The sequence below is a fragment of the Citrus clementina genome, unplaced genomic scaffold, assembly GCF_000493195.1.
Source record: "Citrus clementina cultivar Clemenules unplaced genomic scaffold, Citrus_clementina_v1.0 scaffold_7, whole genome shotgun sequence".
Classification (NCBI taxonomy): domain Eukaryota; kingdom Viridiplantae; phylum Streptophyta; class Magnoliopsida; order Sapindales; family Rutaceae; genus Citrus; species Citrus x clementina.
Window position 1 is genome coordinate 17,467,461 of NW_006262075.1, and position 18,703 is coordinate 17,486,163.

An 18,703-nucleotide genomic window follows, 5' to 3' on the forward strand; every position below is an offset into this window, starting at 1 on the left:
AACTTGTAAGAAACTGCTTGTTGACAAGATAATTAAACAGCTGACACAATTAATATTAGGGGGTTGAATATTTACCTTATCCAGGTCTAACATCACGCAGGAATAGAAAGATGTCCCAGCAGTCTAAATGTTCAATCAACAAGGCCATATGGCCTTATTTCGTTTAATTTTCTGCAGTGAGATATAGTGATAGTGAATTGACTGAATTCGGATCGAGTACATCATGCCATGGAATATGCATAATGATTAATTAAGCAAGAATTACTTCGACCATTCCAATCTAAAAATTTTGAGCCGCCAGGAGGCGGAGCTCAGACGTATTCACTGTCACCAAATATTTTTCCTTTCCATTGACTCTTGAGTCTTTTATCTAGTTGAAACACCAAATGTCAAAATATTGCAAGGGTCTTGCTATGGAACTGGTGTGACTCAGCGAATCTGACTGTGTTAAGATGGAGAAACAATCTTTTAGGGAATGTGCTGGAGAAGAGCCCATGTATACCAAGTGAATGTGTGGGAGTAAGGGAAAATTATTTCAATTGCAAGAGAGGGTCGGGTTGACATGAGAGCTAGGATACGTGGAAACAAGGGTTACTAAAAGCAAGTAAGCAACTGTAGGATCAAGCTGTTGGCATCAACATTTTACTCTCAGACAATTGATGCTCCAATAATAATCAAAAGAGGATCACAAAGGAAAAAATATTCAGGCTTAGGAGACTTGAAGGAATATTTTGATATGTGAACTTCTGGTTGCAATTTTCTTAGGCTTTGTGTAAAAACAAAAATTTGATTGGATAAAAAATGACATTTAATAAAAAAAAATAAACAAGAATTTACACATTTTAATTTACTAAAAGACTTTTTTTGGTTTACTTTTTTCAAACATTAAATGTTAGAAAGTAAAATTTATATATCTTACCTTAAAAAAGTTTATGGTAAATCGCTGATTCGATAATACATCAAACTTTTTTTCTTATTTTCTTCTTCTCCTCTTAGTTCTACAACCTCCATGATTAGTTTTTATCAAATATTCTTTTGATGAAAGGAATATTTATGAAGTTTTACAAATTGGAAAATGAATTATGTGCCAATTGTGAATGATGGTTTTAAGCATCTTGCATTATTTATAAAATGAAATGTAGTGGTTTTGAAAATGTTAACTAAACTATATGACACAAAAGAAAATCTCGGAGAATCTAGTGTATAATCTGGCTTACAGTTAAAAAACAATAATAATTAAATTCTTGAAATATAATTTGGTATATAATCTGGCATATCATATATTACCTAGCTTATACTAAAGAGTTTAAAATCTCAAAGAATGTGGTGTATAATCTGGCACATGGTAAAAAAAAAAAGTCTAAATATGGCATATAATCTATAACCTGGCATATATAAAAAATTCCTAAATCCCGAAGATTGCGGTATATAATTTGGCATATAATACTATAATTATGAGATATAGGGCCAGTTTAGGATTGCGGAGGCTGATGAAATAAGCTGCTTTTGTTGTGCAAATAAAATAAGCTGCTGATTAAAAAAGAAGCTTAGCATTTGGTAAATTGTGTTGTTATAGTTGCTGTGAGTTTGAAAAGTAAAGTGTATATGTTTGGTTAATTTTATTACGAAAGTACTGTTTTATTATATAATGACCAAAATATACATAAGTTTTAATTACTTTTTATTTTTAGAATATGTTTAATAAAATTTTTTAGACATGTCTTTTTTCTTAAATATGTAAAATTACATTAAAAACTCAATTAAAAAAATCTAAAGAACTTTATAATATGTTACATAAAAATGATAAAGATAAAGATATGATTTATATATTAGGGTTTATGGATAAATAAGATATAATTATCTCTTTATTAAAATCTAGGGTTATAATAGGAATTTTAAAAATGTATGGCAACTTATTAAATAAGTTGTTTATGAAAAGTAACCTTATACCTATTTTTAAAAGCTGCTGATAAAATGAAGAAAATTATGAAATAAACTGCTTTTACAAAATTTACCAAACACTATTTTTACCGAAAATTATGAAATAAGCAATTTATTAAATTTCAACCACAATCTCAAATGGGCTCATAATATGCAATTTGCTTTACAAATTTCGCTTTTACTGAGGGAAAAAGGGTGAAACATCATTGTTGTTTGATAAAACTAATTAAAATCCTCCTGTTGTTTTAAAACACTTCCAAATTCCCCGAAATGTCAACTTTTTTTTTTTTCCTGATTGTATCATTTTACCCTCAGTAGTTGTTTGATATTGAAATATGAATGCCTTTAATTATTTGATTAATTGAATAAGTTTTTTTAATCATAATTAATTGAAAATTTATGGGAAAAAAGTAAGGGAATTGTCATAATTTTTTAATTAATTCTGAAAAATTCATGTGCATGCATTTTAATTCTAAAAGAATTTCAGAATTAATTGAAAAGTTATGACAATTCCATTATTTTTCCTATAGTTTTTCAATTAATTACAATTAAAAAATTATTCAGCTAAATAAGAGTAATGATACAGCCACAAACTTTTGTACAAACTTATTTTGTACAAACTGATGTGGCATGATAAGATTGGTTGAATTAAATATCACTTGGCCCGCATGATTTGTTTTTATTAATTTATATTTTTATTCAACCAATGAATTAATGCCACATCAGTTTGTATAAAATAAATTTGTACAAGAGTTTGTGGCTGTATCATTACTCGCTAAATAATTAAAGGTATTCATATTCCTAACATCAAACAACCACCAAGGGCAAAACGATAAGTCAGCAGAAAAAAAAAAAAAAGTTGACAATGATATATATAAATTTGTTCATTTGAATGATTCTTGTAGATATTTGTATATATATCTCTATAATTCAACTATAAAAGCAAGTTTTGCAACATCCAGATTTGGCCTGAGGTCATCAAATGATCAAATCATTGTATTTGTTTATCAATTGATGTGAAAAGAGTAGGGCGGGATAAATTAGAAAATTAGTTGATAGAATAATCAAAATAAAAACAATAGTTTCTACTTGGTGAAGAAAAGAAAGAGATATTTGTTACACTATACAATGTCGGTATGTTGACTACTTGTGTATTTTCTAAGAAGATAAAATAAAATTAAAAAAAAAAGTAAATAGAGCTTATTGGAGTACATATGCAGAGCTTATATACATACCATTCAGTATTGATTCACCAAGGCAACTATATTGATAAATAATTGCAACGATAATGACGGAAAACGTGGTTTCTTGAGTTCTTGGCCAAGTTCTTATGCAATGAGAGTGAAAACTGCATTGGTTGAGAAGGGAATCAAATATGAGTCAAAAGAAGAGAACTTGATGGACAAGAGTCCTTTTCTGCTTGAGATGAATCATGTTCATAAGAAAATTCCTGTATTGATTCATGAAGGAAAGTCCATTTGTGAATACCTTATTATCATTTAATACATTGATGAAGTTTGACATCACATATCTACTTCTATGCCCTCTGATCCCTTCCTTCGATCTCAAGCCAAGTTTTGGGCTAATAAGGTTGACAAAAAATGTAAGCTCCCTAGCCACATATCTCTTGCTAATTCCTTTTATCTTTTTTTTTTTTTTTTTTTTTGCTAAAGATTTTAAGTGACAACTCTAAATTATTTAGAAAATACTTACAACTATAGTTTGGAAGGGGATAATTAGCAATACCTTTTTCAAAAAAATATATATTTGATACCCTTTATCGAAATATTTCGCTCCTCCCCTCGTGATGAAAAATTCATCAAAACTCTAAAACAGGTTTGACCTTATTAAGGTAAAATAGTAAAAAGAATAAAACAAATTAAAAGGGGATTTTGATGGACGTTGAAAAGTGATACATAACAAATTAACAAAATACTATAGTTATTTAGTTAATATACTTTGTTCATATCCTATTTAAAGTGGCAAATAATGTGTCAATATTTGATTGATTTAAGTAATATTTAATTATTAAATCTTATCATTCATGTTCCAAATAGTGAATTCTATTTGTGACATATCAGTTGGGATGCTAAGTAATTATCCCGACTGAGCAAGCATAGAAACACTCGAAACATAATTAATTTATTGAAACAACATAGCAAAATTACGCAACTCTTACAATTTTTTTAAGATATTTGTTATTTTTCACACATTAAAATTTGTAAGAACCAAATATTATCCATCTAAAGTTTTTATTACACAACAGTCGTGGTTTAATCAATTGTTGAAGATTTTGTTTAGGGAAAGAAGAATATCCAGAGGCAGGAAAGAAAGAGATGATAGTTTTTTTAAGAACATGGAATGAGAGCTTGGAGACAAACACTTCTTTGGTGGAGAGAGTTTCAAATTTGTAGATTTGCACTGGTCCCATTCACAACCAACTTTTATAAATTCTAGACTCTTAGGAATTTTAGCATTGAAGCTGAGTGCCCCAAGCTTATCGAGCTTATTGCACGAGCCAAGAGATGCTCACAAAAGGAGAGTGTGTCTAGCTCCCTTGCTGATCCTCACAAGATCTATGACTTTGCTTTGGACTTTAGAAAGAAATTTGGGATCACATAGACAGTCCAAAGGCTATAGAGAAATAATTCAATGACCCATGTGATGTAATGACATTTAAATTATCAGTTTTTTTGAATTTGCTTGTTTAGCATAAAATTCTGGTAAGCAAATACTAAAACACACTTTATGGTAGCTGTTAATAATAAGTTGATTTTACTGATGATTTTACATCACATCAATATTGAACTTATGTTTACAATGTAAAGGAATTTGATAAAATTTAATTAAAGGATGTAGCCTTTAGGCTTATACAGATTGTCATTAATAATCTACTAAGACTCGTATACAAAGCAAACTATAATCTCAGTAAATTCGAGTGCGGTGAGCATAGAAGCCCAACATTTATTAACAATGGTAACAAAATGGCACTGCAACGGTCCTTGTCAGGATAACTGATTCACACCCAATATCAAAGGAAAGCAAAATGGTTTGACATTAGTTAAAATTGATAAAGAAAGACTAAATGAACCCCAATAATGCAAAAGTATGAGAATGTAGCCGGCACACAGCATAATCTTTCATTGGAATATATACAAAGTTTTAGCTTGTTTCCCAAGTTGATTATCGTACTACACACATACAGCTGTATGATGGATCTAGTGGCAACATTCAATTTGACCACAGGGTTGTTCTCAGATGTCCTTTGAATATATAGGGCAATCTCACTTGTCTTCATTATTGTAGGTGTTGAAGTGTGAGCTCTGAAACTGATTTTCAGAGATTCATACGACATGTCAGTTCGTGATTGGAACAGACTACGACTGGTCGGTTAAGATCATGCAAAGCCGTACGACAAAGCTGTTTGTTCATCCATGTGTGAGTAAGTGAAGCACGTGGTCATCACATGCTTACACTTAACCAATACGACTTTGCTGAGTGCCGTTTTGGAGCCTTCATTTAACGTGAAGCAAACACGTGGCTCAGAGGCTGTTATGTTCTGTTACAAGAGCGGGAAAAATCTGGGTTTTGGATTACAGGAGGATAGCTGACTGTTGGGGGGTTTTTCTGGGCTCTCTTAAGCGTGTATATATAGCCTTAAGAGATAAGAAATCAGTGTCTCCAGGCTGAACCACTTAAATGTGTTTTTCGTTGGTTGCTGTTCTTTAGTTCCTTTTGTGCATCTTTTATTGTTGCTTAAGTATTTCTTAATCAAGCATCAGAGTGTTTAGATAAGTCTTGGGGAATCTTGGTTGATTAAATTCGATCAAGGTCTAACAGTAGGCTCGATATTGCTGAGTCATCCAACATGTGACAGGGTTTAGTGTAGAGTAATTCACTGAGACATTTCGTCGAGCAGGTACTTCATTGCATCAAACACTTGATTTTGATAGCAATTATTTGCATTTAATAAAATCTGTTGTTTGAATTATTTAATCTCATAATCCATAATTAATTTCATAGCAAGGAGTAAATTCATAGATGGGATCGACGCATAAAGTCAATCAACTTCCTGTATCATAAGTTGCACCATTCGAGCCTAAATTTCGCTCAAGCTTCTAGTCTGCTGCGACGAGATGGAGTTTTTAAAATGTATAACTATATAAATTTTCTCGTAATTATAGTAATAAACTCCCTGTTGCGTCAAAATATAATGAAAAGAGATAAATATTGACAATGCATGACTTCATGTTCATGGCATGTACTGTCTCATGCCCAAAAGTTGCATTATGAAATTTGAAAATTCATGTCTTACCTTATTGTTTCTGGTAAATCACCAATTGAATATTGTCGAGCTTTTTTCATAACTTCTTCTTCTTCTTCTTCTCCTTCTTGTTCTACAACTTTAATCATGAATTTTATGAAACATCATTTTAAGGGGAATATTTATTAATGTTACAAATTAGAAAATGAGTTCTTATGTAAAATGTGAATGATGGATAAAGCGTCTAACATTATTTATAAGAAGAGATGTAATGACTCAAAGGCTATTAAGTAAATCTACAAAAAGGAAAAATATTTAAATCCCGAAGAATCCGTTATATATTCAAATATATAGTAAAAAATCTAAATTTCAAAGAATCTATTATATAGTAAAACATATAGTAGAAAAATCTAAATCTCAAAAAATCTAGCATAAAATCTTGTTTATATCTTTTTTTTTATAGAAATCCTGCTTATATCTAGTATATAGTAAATGATATGATATGTAGTCTTAAAACTTAAATTTATAGTATATAATATTGCATTAATATTATAATGGGTAAATTTCACTGTACCCCCTTATTAAACCGACATACTTCAATTTTCCTCACAAAAGTGTGAAAACTTCAATTTACCCCCTAAATATCATTATTTTTAACAGTTGACTAATGTTGACCAATTAAAATATGAGAATGCCCTTAACCCAATAACTAACAGTTTTGTGGAGTTAACAAGGATAATTTTATTTCACCCCATAAGGTCTGATATATTTTAAGTTAAATGACAAAAATAAATTTATCAATGAAAACCCTCAAATAGTAAATGACCTTTAAAAAGATAAATTAATTTTAACTTATATTTTAATTTATAAAACAATTATAATAACAACAAATTTTGTTTACAATATCACCACAATGGAACTCAAAAAAAATTTTTTTTACCCTTATCTTGAATTTAAATACTTTGTGAATGAATATAAATCATTAACCAATTAGTTGACTTTTACCATCCAAATTACCATTTTACCCTTCAAAGTATTTAAAAGATAAATTAACCCATAAAATTTATTTAAATTCCATTACTAATATAATTCAATGGATTAAGAATTAGAAAATATATAAAATTTAGCAAAATTCAAAAACAGAAGTCTTAACTCCTAATCCAAATCCTAAATTTTTGTCAGTTTGTTTTTTATTAATATAATTTGTTATAATATATTAATATAATTTTCTCTCTGTTAATTTTAAAAATCAAAAGGGTAATATTATAGGGTCAGCTAAGTTGCATTAGTGGTATGGTACCACTCTTTTTGTCTTTTTATGACCTGACTGTTAGATCCAACAAAAGAATTGCAAAAGTAAAAGCAATGGTAGGATGTATTTACTTAGGTAATTAACATTGCAGTCTCTCTAATTTTCTAAAATGTCAGAAATAATAATATTATTATTATTTTACACTCCCACCACATCAATGGTTATCCTCATCTCTACTTCTCATGCAACCCGTGATTCATATTTAGACTTTCAATTTTTTTTCTTTTTATCATAGTTTTTTTTATTTCTTTTATAAAATATTTTTATTTATTGGCTAAGTTATTAAATAATACGAATAAGGAAGATATAGGGAATTTTGAGAGCATTTTTTATTATTGATATTGGGTGATTATAATGTATGATTTAGTTGCGCATCCATGAGAGCTACAACCTCTTAAATACAACAAAGCCTATGAACTTTAGAAAGACAAATCCCTTAATTTATTCCACAAGTACATCAATATTTTATAAGTCTCTAATTATTACTGTTATTTCCATGTCTACTTCTATAATTAATTATCCATAATATTGAGAAAGTATATAACATTAAAATTGAGTATAAAAATTATTAGGAGATATTATTATCTTGTTTTTAGTGTAAATTGGATAAGGTTTTATAAAAATTTTGACAATATCAAAAAGAAAAATAAATAATTATTAAATAAATGCTTGGATAGTTGTTTAAATTTCATTATGGAGGTTATAAATAATATTTTTAAAATAATAAATTTCTATATGTAAATTTGAAATTATGTAAAATTATTTATACCTTATTACACGTACGAAGCTAATCAATTATTTATTTAATGTGAAAACAAATGCATTGTATAATATTTATTCTATTACTTAAATTTAAAATTATAAAGATTGAAACTTAAATTTAAAATTGTAAAGAATGAATTAATAGTTTATGGGAGAATACCTTTCAAAAAAAATTAAAATTAACTAACTTTTTAGCTTCTAACGTAACATTTTTATTTTTTGTTGTCATCATAAGACAAAAATTTAGTCTAAAAACTCATTTTAGGGTCTCCTTAGAGAAAAAAATTATTATCACATGATAATTTGGTAGCTTAAGTTATATTATTTGTAGTTTACTTATTCATGCGAAACACCTTATTGAGATTAAATTTTAGTAAAGTAAACTCATCCCACCATCTTTAATCGCATTCAGCAAGCCCTAATTGATTAGATCTTGTTTTAGAAAGTAAGATATAACTCTTTCTTTATTACAATGGTAAAGAAAAAGACAAAAACACAATATATATCCTCTTGAGAAAATGCAAGTATTATGTTTTTGAGGTTTTGTGCTTAAGAAATTAATTTAATTTATGTAGTTAGAAGACTCTTTTTTTTTTATGTTTTAGAAGAATTATATGTTTGATAAGGAATAAATTAAGATTTAAGATAGGACAAACTGATTTGAGAAGGAGATAGAGAGAATAAACTTTTTAGAATTTGAAAATTATTATATTTTAATTGGGGCTAATTGCATAAAATTATTAAAACATATGGTTTTTATTATTTATAGAAAACAATAGGGATTGCTAAAGAAAACACTAAATAAATTTTTAAAAATTTTGAAATTATTATATTTTTACTGGGGCTTATTGCATAAAAGTTTTAAAATTTATAGTTTTTATTATTTACAGAAAATAATAGGAACTCTTAAAGAAAATACCAAATTTGGGGTTTGGTACAACGGTTGCAAAATAATTTTATCCACTATTATATTGGTGTATTCTCTTAAGAAGTTAAAATTTTTAAGCTAATTTCACAAAACCCAAATATTTCAACAAATTTTGACAAACATTCAAACATTTCAATAAAAGTTGCTTTGCACGCAAATTGATAATATTTGTTTTTTTAATTAGTTAATTTTTTAACTGCAAAAGTGTAAAAAATTATTTCTTTTTTAAATGAGAAAAAAATTCACTTTTTTCTTTAGTTTTTATTTTCTGAAATTTTTTCCCCTTCTTCAATAGTTCAATTCCTTTTTTTTTTTCCTTTTTTTTCCACTAACTACATTTTTCTTCATCTGTTCCATGCTTTATCTTCTTCAAGCGTCATAGAGCCATGGCAGTAACTCGTAACAAAGATTTTGAAACGGGCGATGGTGTGCCTACACCCCTATTCTAAATCTTGGCCCCTCTTCTCCTTTAAACAAACCCTAGCTTCTTCCCAAATTTATCAATAAACCTAAAACCAAACTAATCATTGAAATCATCAACACCCATTGCTTGGATCATTGTATGCTTGGCATGGTCGCGCACGGCCATGGGTTTGTTTGGAATGGCTGTGCTCAGCCATGAAATTGCTTAGCATGGCTGAGTGCAGCCATGGGCTTGCTTAGAATGGTCGTGCATATCCATGGGCTTACTTGGCATGGTCACGCACTGCTATAGGCTTGCTTGGAATGGCCGCTCACAACTGTGGGTTTACTTGGCATGGTCGCACACTACTATGGGCTTGCTTGGAATGGCCACGCACGGCGATGGGCTTGCTTGACATGGCCGCACGCTGCCATAGATTTTGCTAGGCAATGGACATAGTTTGAATTATATATGTTGCTAATTAGGGTTTCAAGTAGAGTGTTGTGATGAAGACCAAGTCTTTCTGTAAGAAGGAAATGAAGATTGTAATTATTATACTTTGGTTCATAGAAATTAAGTTTCATTTTTAAATAATGGATTCAAAGTGGAATTGTAGAAATTAGATTTGAAAGTGGTGTGGAGTTGTTAAGTGTATGAAAGAGAGGGAAAAAATAAAAAGAAATGAAGAAGAAGCTGAATAGGTAGGGGAACAAAGTAAATAAAGAAGAAAGAAGAAGAGAGGAAAAAATTTTCCACTTTTTTATAATTTTTGAGATTTTGATTTTTAGATTATGTTATAATCTTTAATTTTGATTATGATATTGTTGATTTGGTCCAGGACAGAAGCAAAAGAACAATGAATAAGATAAAGAGACAAACACGAAATGAAAAAAAAAAAAAAGTAGAAGACAAAGAAGAAATAAGATAAAAAGGAAAAGGAAGACATAGAAGTGAAAAAATGAAAAGAAGATGAAGGATAAAAGAAAAAAGAATTTGAAAAAAAAATGCAGCGCAACTTTTAATTTTAATTAAGGATAAATTGTAGTGGATGGCATGGATAGTAATTTATTAGATTTCAAATCCCAAATCAGGAATAAAATTATTTTTTTCCAAAAACTCATTTCAAATTTTATTTTAAAAGATTATAACTGTGCATTTTTAACATTTTAATCATTACTTAAAAAAGGATTACTGTTCAAGTTTCTTAAGATTAATGAATAAAAATAATAAATATTATTTTAAGAAAAGTGATAGATACTGGATATACTAAAATATTTATAAATTATTAATTATTTTATTGCTTCACCCTTCAGCTTGATGTTTGGGAAGAAAAATGGCTTTCAATAAAAAAGAATCATTATTTAATAAGTAAAATCAAAATTTATAACAAATAATATTAACAAAAAAGAAACCGATGAAAATTTGGATTAGGATTAAGGCTTTGGTTTTTGAATTTCACTAAAGTTTATAAATTTCTTAATTTTTAATCCATTGAATTATATTAGTAATGGAATGTAAATAAATTTTATGGGTTAATTTGTCTTTTAGATACTTTGAAGGGTAAAATGGTAATTTAGATTATAAAAGTCAACTAATTGGTTACTTATTTATATTTATAAAATATTTAAATTCAAGATAAGGGTAAAAAATAATTTTTTATTTTCATTGTGGTGATATTATAAAGAAAATTTGTCATTATTATAACTTTTTTATAAATTAAAATATAAGTAATAACTAATTTAACTTTTAAAGATCTTTTATTATTTGGGGGGTTTTCGTTGATAAAGTTATTTTGTCATCTAATTTAAAATATATCAGACCTTAAGGGGCGAATAAAATTATCCTTGTTAACTTCATGAAAATGTTAGTTATTGGTTAAGGGCATTCTTGTATTTTAATCGATCAATGTTAGTCAATTGTTAAACATAATAGTATATATGGGGTAAATTAAAGTTTTCACACTTTTGAAGGTAAATTAAAAAATTGAAGTATGCCAATTTAATAAGAGGGTACAGTAAAATTTATCCTATTATAATTATCATATAAAAAATTTATAATTGTATGAAATAGGGTTTTGTCTTGGTTGGAGTGTTTACCTTACATTTCATCAACTAGTTAAAGTGATTATAAATGTAATTATCATATGAAAAGGTTGTAATGGGAATTTGTACTAAAATGTAATATACACCAACTTGGAGAATGCTACCCTATTGATGCTGTAAGGTACAACCATCTTTATACAATGAAATGAAAAGTTGGTTCAAGTGAGAAAAATAATTGAAAGTGTATATATAAAGGTAGGAAATAATGATCTAATAGTGAGCATTGATGTCCACCTACTCACCATATGATTAATATTTGAACACGTGACAAAATTATGTGGTTCGTTTTGAATAATACTAAAACTAAAAAATTCACCAAATCGCACCATATTATATTATCGCTCACCATAAATTAAGTAGGAAAATTTACCAATTTAACCATTTTCTAACTTTTAATATAAAAAAAGACCACACTCCAATTTTTCTTACAATAGCAACCATTTATAAGGTTCTCAAACCAAAATATCCCTAAAAACTAAAGAAACAAGACATTTTTCAAAACTAAATAAACAAAATATTATGCCCAATATCACCTAAGACATCTCTTGTCGCCCCAACTACACTCATAAAGTTCCTTCACTTTCAGCATTTCTTGAATTAAGGTGATTTCTTTTACCTCCAGCGGTAATTTTGTATGATAAACTTACTGCTTGTTTAGCGATGACCATTATAAAAAATGTCATCCTGACAAGCCATGTCCCAATAATTAATGTTTTTTATTTGATAAAAGTGATAATACAGCTACAAATTCTTGTACTAACTAATTTGGCATTAATTCATTCGTTAAATAAAAATAAATCATATATTCATGTGAATCAAAAAATATTTAATTCAACTAATTTTATCATACTACATCAATTTGTACAAAATAAATTTGTACAGAGTTTGTGGCTATATTAATATTGATTTGGTAATACAAAGATTAAGAAGAAAGAGAGATTAACAAAAAGGGGAGAAAAAGGACAGGAAAGAGAGAAGTAATAGAGGAGGAAAAAAATTAAAAATGAAAAAGAGATAGAATTAAAGAGAATTTTCATTAAACTTAAAGTAACAAAATTGGGCGAGCTGTGCCGCGAGTCAATTTCATTAGATGAGGCGAGTGGTGCAAAATATCAATTCATTTGAGGGTACCAAAATATTTCCCATGAACCGCAATAAGCTTCAGCTTAGGCTTGATCCAATCACAAAAATGGTGAAAAATGGAGAAAAACAAAAGTTTTTATTGCATATACTTTCACGCCAGAGCCTCATATTACAAATTATCAATAATCAATTATACAAGGATATGGATCAAGTCGACCGTCCATTAAAGAATACAATTGTTAATTAAATGTTAAACACAGATTAGAATCAACAACAAATGAAGCTTCCAAGATCCATCATTCTCCATTCTTTAAACCAATTACCATTTCCATTGTATTAAACTTCATACAATCTCTGTCACTAACTATGGAGTCAAGGGAATCAGAAAAGCTGGGATGCCACACAATGACCGCTCCCACCGTCCTTGGCACTGGTTGCAACATGAACCATTCTACAGCTGAAGAGGATTTATGGGTGCCAGAATTAAAGCCCACCAAATGAAGAGAATTAAATAAGTTTCAGAGAATCCAAGATGAACTACATATGGAACTAATAATTCAAATCATGCAAAATTAGTGTATAAATGAATGCACTACAAAAGATCAGCACATGAAACCAGTGAATGCACAGATGACAATTGAAGTCCATCTAATAGAAATAAGCATAAGCAGAAAATAATTTCTATCAAAAATAAATAAACAAAAGGAGTCACTACAGATACAACCAACTCAGAGCAAGGGAAAACAAATATCAACCAAGCTAAAAACAATAATTCTTAGGTCTCAGACATCCGAGGAAGAATTGAAGCAGCACAAACTCTCAAGCCTGGTGAAGGCGAAAGCTCTTAGGCGGCCACTGCGAATGTTTTGAGAAACAAGCCTTAGGATTAGTCATCATCAACAATACTCTTGAAAGACAATAATTGCCAATCATAAAAAGTAACATACACATAAAAAGTAGCAAATTAAAAATCAGAATTGCAATACTTATAAATAACATATGCAAATAATAGACTTATGTCCTGTGTTTTGTATAGAATCAAGGTTTCAGACATCCAAGGAAGGAATGAAGCAGCATAAGCTCTCAAGCCCTGCGAAGGCGAAAGCTCTTAGGCGGCCACTGCGAATAAATGAGAAACAAGCCTTCAGGATTATCATCAGAAACCTCAACACAAGTTCTTACATTGTGATTCTAACTCCAGGCATTACAAACCCCAAAAGTTCAAAAGCAATGTTTGAATTTTCAGTGATGTGTCACAAAGGCCTTTAAAAAAATTGAATTTTAAAAATTGCAAAATTAATAATATTTATTTTAAAAAAAAAAGAAGCAAGTCGATAACTGAGACACAGAACATTTTATCATAATGTGCAACAATTAGTATCCTGTCAATCTACCAACATCACAAGATGATTCAACAAAAACAACAGAAAGTCAAAAGAAATAACAATTAAAGCTAACAAAAAATACTTAAAGGTCTCAGACATCCAAGGAAGGATAAAAGCAGCATAAGCTCTCAAGCCCGGCGAAGGCGAAAGCTCTTAGGCGGCCACTGCGAATGTTTTTGAGAAACAAGCCTTTGAATTTGTCATCATCAACGCCAATTCAAAACTAAGAACCCATAATTAATATCGATTATAAACTTTTGAAAAAAAAAATTCCAAATTTCCCACCCTCAAATGATCAGCAAGCAACCCGGAAAGAGACTGTTGACAAAGTGAATGGGATGGATAAAAAATTAAATTTTAGGGACTTGTTCATCCCTAAAGCACTCTTAATCCCTGCTAAAGGGGCAGACGTATAGTCCCCCAAAGGAAAAAAAAAATCTCAACTCATCAAACCATAAATTATTTTCACGGGCATAACAAAAATTTCAATTATTTTTATTCATATGATAAAATGCATACTTGATACCCTAATTCTAAATACAGTGAGCAATCAAACAAGAAACTCAGAGCTTAAAGCCAATCGGCTAATTCTTAAATTAGGATATGCGAAGAGCTTCAAATAGACAAATGAGAGAGAAGATTGTATTATATAGTGAGGGGATGAGGGGTTAGGGTTTTGAGGGTGAATAGATTAGGGTTTTGGAAGATGGACGGTGAGGATTTTTTGGATGGAACAATCTAGATGGTTTCGATTTTGATCTGGCGGTGTTAATTGGGCTTTTGCGCATAGCCCAATTTTGTATTGGGCGAAAACTTTGGGCCAACAGGTAAACAATTGGATATAGATCAAATAGAGGGTAAACAGATAATTATGTTGAAATATAACGATGACATAGCGTTAAAAATCGATGACCAAACAAACGCATTATAAAGATTGAAACTTGGCTTTGGTAGCATTTATAACAGCTTGGCCCGAACGACTAAATAAATTATATGGGCTTTGGGCACCAACACATAACGTACCGCGAGTTTGTTCTTGAGATTGTTATCCATACGCTTTATTAAGTTTAAACAATCCAAAGCTTAGAGGACAGCAGCTCAAATTCTCACAAATGTATTGTGGGGGTATTTTTTTCCTCAATTAAATTTGAGTGAAGACAGTCTTCTTCCTTACCCAAGTGTGAGGAGTAGACCTCCCTCGAATATTTATAAAGGTTAAAATATGTGCAGCGCTCCATTAGCATTGATGTAAGTTGGTTCCCTCGAATATTTGTGAGGGTTAAAATCTGGGCAGCGCTCTATTAGCATTGATGTAAGTTGGTCCCAGTAATAGTCTGATTTGTAAATATCAGTTATAGTCTCATATAATATCAGTTGTAAGGGTTAAAATTTGGGCAGCGCTCCATTAGCATTGATGTAAGTTGGTTCGCTCGAATATTTGTGAGGGTTAAAATCTAGACAGCGCTCCATTAGCATTGATGTAAGTTGGTCCCAGTAATAGTCTAATTTGTAAATATCAGTTATAGTCTCATGTAATATGAGTTATAAGGGTTAAAATTTGGGCAGCGCTCCATTAGCATTGATGTAAGTTGGTTCTCTCGAATATTTGTGAGGGTTAAAATCTGGACAGCGCTCCATTAGCATTGATGTAAGTTGGTCCCAGTAATAGTCTAATTTGTAAATATCAGTTATAGTCTCATGTAATATGAGTTGTAAGTGTTAAAATCTGGGCAGCGCTCCATTAGCATTGATGTAAGTTGGTTCCCTCGAATATTTATGAGGGTTAAAATCTGGGCAGCACTCCATTAGCATTGATGTAAGTTGGTTCCCTCGAATATTTGTGAGGGTTAAAATTTGGGCAGCGCTCCATTAGCATTGATGTAAGTTGGTCCCAGTAATAGTTTGATTTGTAAATATCAGTTATAGTATCATGTAATATGAGTTATAATTTGAACAATAGTCTCATGTAATAAAAAAAAAAGTTTAAACAATCCAAAATTTATAAAACAATAATATCGTAAATCGCTAGTGAGAGAGTTATTTTTCTTATATTATTTTATAAATTTTAGATTCTCCTATATATATTTTGAGTTGCAAAAATTTAGAAATAAAATCTACTTGACTATCAAACTTACACTGTTACATCATCACTTCTTTAATAATAGGAGCGGAGTTATTTGTGGGCTGTAGCCTGTCCAAAATTTTGAAAAATTTTCAAAAATTCCATTGTGCAAAGTTTAAAAAATTGTCATTACTCTATATTTTTATTTACAACTTTATCATTCTATATAATTTACAGCTTTGCTATTCATGTAAATAAATAAAAAAGTGAGTATTTATTTTATTCTTTCATAACTTGCTTTCTTTGTTTCTTGGGTTCTTGGTGCTAACATGCTCAACTTCTTCTTCAATTATTCATCTTCTGTTGGTAAGAATATATAATAAATTTATTTTTTATTTAATCATTTACAGTATATTTATTAATTGTAAGGCAGTAAAGACTTTAACTAGTTCTTGTTCTAATTTTATTGCATAACATTAAATTATCGTTAGGTCAAATCATTGAATTTTAGCAATTAAAATTTTAAATTGATTATTGATAGATCATAGACTAGAGATAGTTATTTCCATGAAAGAAAAGAAGGAATCCGGGAGTTAAATCAAATTGCTTGATTTAGTGGGTTATCAAGACACCACTTCGAAATAAGATGAAGAATAAGTTTATGTCAAATTGTATAGTTATCTATAATAAAAGAGAATTATAGACATTATCAATTTAAATTTAATAATAGATAAATTTAATTTTCAAAATTATAGTAAAACACAACTTAAATAATTTTTAATTATAATTAAATTACTTTTGAGATTCGATTTATTTTCTAATATATTAATAAAATTTTCATTAAATTTTATACTCTTAATTACGATAATATTTGGACTTGGAAAAAATTTAGCCCACCCAAAAATCTTTTCTGGTTTCGCCCCTGTTTAATAGTGTCATTCAAGAGAGAAGTGATAGATGCTCAAACGCCATCCCTAGTGTGAGCAAACCACAAGCTTGACCATTCAACCGATATTAATAAAGAATATGGATATAGATGCTACTTCGTTCAATCAATTCGATCTATTGAGATGATGCTAGATGTTGTAGGCCTACACAGGCATTCATGTGGGATTTGGTGCAAAAGAAAAAAAAATAAATTAAAAACGTGGGATACAAAAACGGTCAAAAAAGAATAAAGATAAAAAAAAAAAAATTGCAGATATTTAAAGCACATTCAACACACCGGGCCAAATCCTTTCCTTTATGAAGAGGTAAAATGAATTAAAAGCGGCACGCCTACTATAACTTATTTCCCAAAATGCCCACGAAACCTACCAATAACTTCACCAAATTAGATTTCTGCTTTGATCATTTTGGTCATTTCTCAGTTCAGCCAACCCTCTAACAGATGATTTGTATGTAAAATAATATTTTAGAAGCAGCTGCCACCTTAACCTTAGCAAACATTCTTTAATCTCCCCCACACTCCAGTCATTTTCAGTCTCTATGAACGATATAATAACATTTGAATCCCCGTATTATATATATTTTTAAATAAAAACATAGTTTGTCTATCTTTTATCAAACAGGTACCAATCTCTTTTTAAATACTAAATTACTATTGTATATCAAATTTTGATCATCATAGTATAAGAGTTATGTAACTTTTATTGAAGGAAAAAAATAAATCTAATTCGTTTTGCTTTATGTGATTTTTTCTTATTTTTAAAATTCGATCTCGTAATAGAGTATGAATTATTAATTGATAGAGAGAGGTTAGTAAAAGATTTTGTGATTTTCATCTTAAAATGTATAATTATTTTTAATTAAAGAATTATACTTAAATTACAAATAAACAAAAATAAAACAAACATTCAACTAATGAATCTCAATTGAATTGAGTTCATGATACAAGATGTTCTAGATATATTATTTAGCACTTATATCTTTTAGATGAGAACTCAGTTTAAGTAAAAATAGTCAAAATTTCACTATTAAGGTATAGAAAAGTGTACCATTCGTTCTTATATACAATCTATTTGACAAATAGACAATTCAATTTATGATTCAATAATTAAAATTTATTCCACATATAAGTCACGATGTATACCTATACTCTATTTATATTATGTATCGATATACTATATATTGTAGACTTCTTATACAAAAAGTTTATGAGTGATCATCATAATAAAACAACGCATTGACATTAAACTATAATGCGGCAATAATTAGAACATATTTAAAAACTATAAAGGTAATTACTTTATCTTTTTCCTAACATTAATAATGAGTAATAATGTTTGAATTAACCATTAAAAAGGATGCTCTGAGCCATTCGAAGATGAATTGGTATCAGCCTGCTGGGTACTTTGTTAATAATAATAGACCAATTACATCTTTATTTAGAATAATATAAAATATCGGGGAGCCGATGTTATTAGCCACTCTATAAACATTAGAAAAAGGTGGCGGATTA

General features: G+C 29.3%; 4 non-coding genes and 2 pseudogenes across 4 annotated transcripts; 2 read left to right on the plus strand and 4 right to left on the minus strand.

The window, feature by feature from the left end:
* The first annotated feature begins 335 nt into the window (after positions 1 to 335).
* Positions 336 to 598, plus strand: LOC112097059 (annotated as a pseudogene).
* A 2,631-nt stretch (positions 599 to 3,229) lies between these two features.
* Positions 3,230 to 4,563, plus strand: LOC112096992 (annotated as a pseudogene).
* Positions 4,564 to 13,573: 9,010 nt separating this feature from the next.
* Positions 13,574 to 13,697, minus strand: LOC112097090. The gene has a single exon (XR_002904747.1). It is a non-coding gene; the product is annotated as a small nucleolar RNA SNORD14 (small nucleolar RNA).
* Positions 13,698 to 13,837: 140 nt separating this feature from the next.
* Positions 13,838 to 13,960, minus strand: LOC112097088. Its single transcript, XR_002904745.1, has one exon. It is a non-coding gene; the product is annotated as a small nucleolar RNA SNORD14 (small nucleolar RNA).
* A 307-nt stretch (positions 13,961 to 14,267) lies between these two features.
* LOC112097089 lies at positions 14,268 to 14,392 on the minus strand. Its single transcript, XR_002904746.1, has one exon. It is a non-coding gene; the product is annotated as a small nucleolar RNA SNORD14 (small nucleolar RNA).
* Positions 14,393 to 14,454: 62 nt separating this feature from the next.
* Positions 14,455 to 14,564, minus strand: LOC112097072. The gene has a single exon (XR_002904730.1). It is a non-coding gene; the product is annotated as a small nucleolar RNA snoR99 (small nucleolar RNA).
* Positions 14,565 to 18,703: the final 4,139 nt, after the last annotated feature.